Source organism: Apodemus sylvaticus, chromosome 11, assembly GCF_947179515.1.
Source record: "Apodemus sylvaticus chromosome 11, mApoSyl1.1, whole genome shotgun sequence".
Taxonomy (NCBI): domain Eukaryota; kingdom Metazoa; phylum Chordata; class Mammalia; order Rodentia; family Muridae; genus Apodemus; species Apodemus sylvaticus.
Genome location: NC_067482.1, coordinates 84,703,238 through 84,709,050, shown reverse-complemented (window position 1 = coordinate 84,709,050; position 5,813 = coordinate 84,703,238). Strand labels below are relative to the sequence as shown.

Genomic DNA, 5,813 nt, shown 5'->3' with positions numbered 1-5,813 from the left:
GAGGTACAGAGCTCGTGTTGCTGAAGTAGAACTCACAACTATTCAGCTATCCCATGGGATGATCAGATTGGATTGGGACACTATAGGTCTAAGGGAGACTGAAACACTAGTGCTTTCCAAACTGCCTTTGTTGAGCTCTCAGCTGCTCTGATAAAAATTCTTAAACAGGAAAGTGAAATCTTAGGATGCCTCTGATGCTTAGATAACACAGAGAGTCTGTTATGGTGTCTAGAAATTTCCTACCTTTAGTGAAGTCTTGCTAAGAAAATTTAGTAGATAGGTGATAGATAGACAGATAGATAGATAGATAGATAGATAGATAGATAGATAGATAGATAAATGATAGACACATAGAAACATAGATACATAGATACTTTGATACATAGATGATAGATATCCCAAATTTAAATGTATGTTATACGCTTTTCATATTATTCTTTTATTTTGAAAACTCAAATCTCAATGTCCCATAATGAAAGATTAATTCCATATCTATTAAGTTCAGAGATTTACAAAAACTGTGGAATATGTAAAGTGAGTTATATAAAGAACCTCTGAGCCTGGGGCAAGTAGATGTTGAGTATATGAGATCTAATGGAAGAAAAACAAAATAAAACTAAGTAAATAAAAACCACATCCATGGGAAACAGCAAAAACAGGAGAAGGAGCTGTAGAAAATAAGAAGAGTAGGTGGAGCTTTCCTTTGTAAAGAAGCCAACTGTCACCAAATTATAGAAAATAGGTAGGGTTCTGTCAAGGAAATACGTTCACGGGAAGGGGCATTAGGTGCCCAGAAAGGCAAAGCGGTATAATCTAGATTTCTGGAAACTCTGTATACAGGCTGCTCAAGGAAGCAACTTGCACACTGCAGCCTGTACACATTGTTCGAGGAATGCTTGGGAGTTTGAATCTGAGAGACTCATAGCTCTTCTCTCCTTCATCCCTCACTATGGTCTGAATGAGCTACAAGGAATCAGATTCAGAAGTACATAGAAGATTTTGGTGCAAGATTTTGACAATGGACAATTATGTCCCCATATAATACAGGTGAGAAGAAAAGCAAATCTGTGCTAGGGGTCTATGAAACAAAAAAGGTGGCAATGCTTCCCAGCCAATGAGGGAAGTGTCTTTGTAAGTACAAACTGCAGTAACCTAATGCCCCCAAATTGCAAATGCAGGCAAATGAGGACACTCTTTATCTTGTTTGCATTACTGAAAGTAGCAGCCCTCACCTTCCTGAGAAAATGGCTAAAATGATGAGATAAAAAGAAAAGCTGCATCTTCCAAACTGCAAGAAATAATGACTGAAGGCAGAATGCTTTATATTTCATTTCAGCACTCATGTGAATGAATATCCCTTGAGAATTTAATGTATGTATAAAATAAAATATAATCTTGTTTTATCCCCTTAAATTTTCCCCAGACTTTCTCCAACACATTGCCCTTCCCAATTCCGTGTCCTCTTCTTTTAAAAGAAAATATTATCTCTACTTGAGGGCCATTATTTTTTAACCCACTAAGACCAATTAGTATTGCCCAAAGTAAATGGCTATAGGGTCATGTACCAATGGCTACATCCACAAAGAATTATGCTCCCTCCCCCAGCAGTAATCAACTGCCTATAGCTCCTCAGTTAGAGGTATGTCTGACTGAGCTATTCACCATTTGTGCTAGAATTTTGACTGGCTTGATCATGTAGCAGTCTTGTACAGTCATTCATAGCTGCAGTGAGCTCATGAGTCCAATGACCATGTCATGTCTAGAAGACAGCATGTTACGGCACTCCTCATCATCCTCTGGCTCTTGAATTTTTCTCCCCTGTCTTCTCTGAGCCTTGGTGCAGGGCTTGATAAACATATCCAATTTAGGGCTGAGCACTCATAGTCATTTATTTTTTTCACTCTCTTATTTATGAGTCTCTGCATTGACTGCTGCTCTATAACACAGACGTTCCTCTAAAGTTAAGAATACCCAGGTGTCTGCATGATGACAAGCAAATGCTGAGTAATGTGAAGATCTCTATCTGATGTTGGGCTTGCTTGGCATGTTTTGTGGGGAGAATTCAAATGTTTTGACTGAACTAAAAGTCTCTAATTTTTTAGGTGGAGTTTGAGGCTGGATAGACAATATTAAAAGTACAAATAAATGATAATTTGAATAAAGATTCTTCATTCTGAATTTCAAGATGTGTCAGATATGAATTGTGTTGTCAAGAATTTTACCATTAAAGTGCATTATGTAACATCTGAAAAAAAAGAATACCTAGGTGTATGAGTACAAATATAATTATTTAAAAGTTAGTTTGACAAAATAACAATAATCGGTTCAATTTCAGGGTTTCAGCCTTCACTTTTAAACAAGTTCACAGTAGTAGTCATGAATTCCTTTCTGTAGATCAGGACTCAAATTTAATTACTTGAATGCTATCATGCATCAATTTGGTTTAACAGCTACCTACAGAATAAGCCATCCAACAATGAAGAATACACATTATTTTCAATAGTTTAAGAGACCTCTACAAAATCAATCATAATATAAGTCATAAATCAAGCCTTAATATGTACACATAGAAGAATGAAAATAATTCTTTATATCTATCAGATTCTAGTGGACTAAAACCAGAACTTAACAACTAGAGAGTCCACAGGAACTCATAAATGCTTAGAGACTGAATTTCTGCATGAAGAGGAGTGTGATAGTAAAAATCCTAAGAAGAAACAATGAAATGGGTACAATCAAATGAAAATTGTAGAACAATCGACAGATTTGCAGAAGAATGCTACAATTGTAGCACTTCTGAGATACAGCTAAAGCAGTTCTAAAAAGAAAATGCATAGATGGTAGTGTTAATATTTAAAAATCAAAGAGAAGTTTACTAATACTACTGAAAAAATCCAATAAATATTCTAATAATAAACTTCATTTCAAAATACTAGAAAAAGGAAATACACACACACACACACACACACACACACACACACACACACGGAAATGTGTGTTCGGAAATGTGACAAATCTATCAGAAATGAAGAAAGCCTACTTAGGTGTATCTAGCAAAATTAAATTAAGAAGACTAAGTAACAGAGTAGGAATAGAAGGATTTCAACTTAATATAATGGTAAGTATGTGTGCTAAACCTGTTGCCAACCACTATACTAAGTGGTGAAGAGTTGAATATTTCCACTAAAATATGGGCTGAGACAAGAATGCATACTCTCTGTACTCTAATCTAACAGAGATCTACAAGAAGGGAAAAGGGCATTGAAGAAAGGGAACAAGAAAAACATGAGTGAAATAAAGTCCAAATGAAGTTTCCATGGTGAAAAACATTGAAAATTATTGCTAGTGAATAAATCTAAAAACCTAGAAATGCTAGAAGGCACTGGGAAACCAAGAGGTATAGTTTTACCTAATCAAATGTGATTTAATACAAAATAAGTGATACCTTCAAATCAAGACACCAACAAGTGAATTTTAAATATATTCAAAATATTTAAAGCAGAAGAAAAGTGCAAATTAAAATATAAGTGCTTATCAACTTTACCTTAGGCAAGGGGCTAATGTTAAAAATTTATCAACAACAGCAGAAATTAAGTGACAATAAAATAAATTTGCAATCAACAAAAGGGTAATAATTTGAGTAGACAATTTTCATCAAAAGAGACACAAATTGCCAGCAACTAATTTTAAAAGAGTTCAACATCCCTTGTCTTCAGGAAATGCAAATTAAAGCAACTTGGAGATGCTGCCTCAGGACCTCTTAGGATGACTAACATCAGGAAATCTGGCAACAAATATTGAAGAGGATAAAGAGAAATAGAAAGCTTATATACTACTGTTGGAGTTGAAAATTAGTACATCCATTACAGAAATCAATCTAGAGGACCTTGGTCACATTTATACACAGAGAACTCTTTACTCTCCTAATATTTACACTTCCATGTTGGTTACAGTCCTTTCACAATGACAAGAAAATGGAACCAACCTAGATGTTCATAAATAGATGAGTGCATAATAAAAATCTGAGGTTTGTAAAATTGAATATTTTTTAGCATTCAGTATAAGGAAAAAGAGATTCACAAAATTGATGAGCCTAAAATGAATATTAGGTGAGCTTGCATAAGTTTTGAATGATAAAAAACAATATCCTGTTATCCCACACTCAAATTCTTGTTTATAATATATATACAAAATGTATAATATATATGTATATATATATATGAACATAGTATAAAATATAGGAGGAAAACAATAAGAATATCTTCAGTTGCTAAGAAAGGGCTTTAGACAAGTGAAGGATGTGTGAGCTGTGAAAGAGGATATGATGCTTTTCTGGTTTTAGCTCTGTATTTACTTTCTTTCTTGTAATGGATAAGTGAATAAAAATATAATTGACAGTACAAGTTTAAAACTCTAAGTAGTGTACCATGGCTTCGCAATGTCAATTTGAACTGTGTAGAAGTTCACTGAGAGGCATAGGGTTTGGGACATGACAGGCGTTTATGAGTAGCTACTCTTAATTGATGTTATGTGATCATTTTATGAGTTAATGGATTTATTATAATAAAATGAGTTTATATTATAAAAGAAATAAGAATGTAAGAGCTCATTCTTTCAAAGATGTATCATGAAATAAATATTTTATTTGTTCTGTAACCAAGAAGAAAAAGGATACATGAGCACAGAGGATGGTCTTAAGAAAAAATAGAAAATCTTTTATAGTGTAATATAAATGAGCTTTTAATTTTTTACATATATGGTATTTTAAAATATATTTACAGAACTAATCAATGGGCGGTATAAGATTTTATCAGACATGTCTTAGAAATAATTTTAAAAGTTGGGTTTATTTATTTTTTATTTTAAGAAATAAAATAGTGTCTACTTATTTCAGTTTTATATGCTTTTTTAAACTGATAAAAATTTGTAATCTCAATGTTTTAAATCAAAATTATTTTCTTAATACATATGCCATTTAACACTAATAATGGACAACACAGGCACACAGGCAAACACACACACAAACACCCACATAAACACATCCACCCACATACCCACACCTACACACACACACACACACAGACACACACACACACACACGCACACACTCAATCACACTGTGGTGATTTGAATATGCTTAGCCTAGGGAGTGGTACTATTTGGAGGAGTTGTGGCCTTGTTAGAATAGGTGTGGCCTTCGTGGAGTAGGTGTTTCACTGTTAGGCATGGGCTTTAAGACCCTCTTTAAGATGCCTGGAAGATAGTCTTCTCCTTGCACCCTTTAGATGAAGATGTAAACCTCTAAGCAACTTCTGTGTTATGCCTACCTGGATACTGGGATGCTCTCGCCTTAATAATAGACTGAACCTTGAAACTATAAGCAATCCCCAATCAAATGTCGTACTTATAAGAGCTGCTTTGCTCAAGGTGTCTGTTCAAAAAAGTAAAATACAAACGAAGACAGAAGTTCAAAGGACTGTAGTATTGCTGTCATATGCCTGACCATGCTTTTGTTTGAAAGTATGTGGAATTTGGGTCTTCAGATTTGTAATATAGTAGAATGTTTTAAGTGGGGTGTAATGGGTTATCCTACTAGAAATAGGAAAAACTTTGTTGCTGGAGGTGATTTCAACTGTGGAAGCCTGACTTTAGAAGTTTCAGAGGAGAATAATTTTAATATGTGGCCAAGAGACTGATCTTATGATATTTTGGTGAAGAATGTGGTTGCTCATTGCCCTTCTCTGAAGAGTCTACCTGAGCCTAAGGTTAAGAGATTTATATTAATTGCATTGATAAGGGAAGTCTTAAAAAAG

General features: G+C 34.3%; 1 non-coding gene across 1 annotated transcript; it reads left to right on the top strand.

The window, feature by feature from the left end:
- The first annotated feature begins 1,978 nt into the window (after positions 1-1,978).
- Positions 1,979-2,030, top strand: LOC127696883 (small nucleolar RNA SNORD44). The gene has a single exon (XR_007980332.1). It is a non-coding gene; the product is annotated as a small nucleolar RNA SNORD44 (small nucleolar RNA).
- The last annotated feature ends 3,783 nt before the right edge of the window (positions 2,031-5,813 follow it).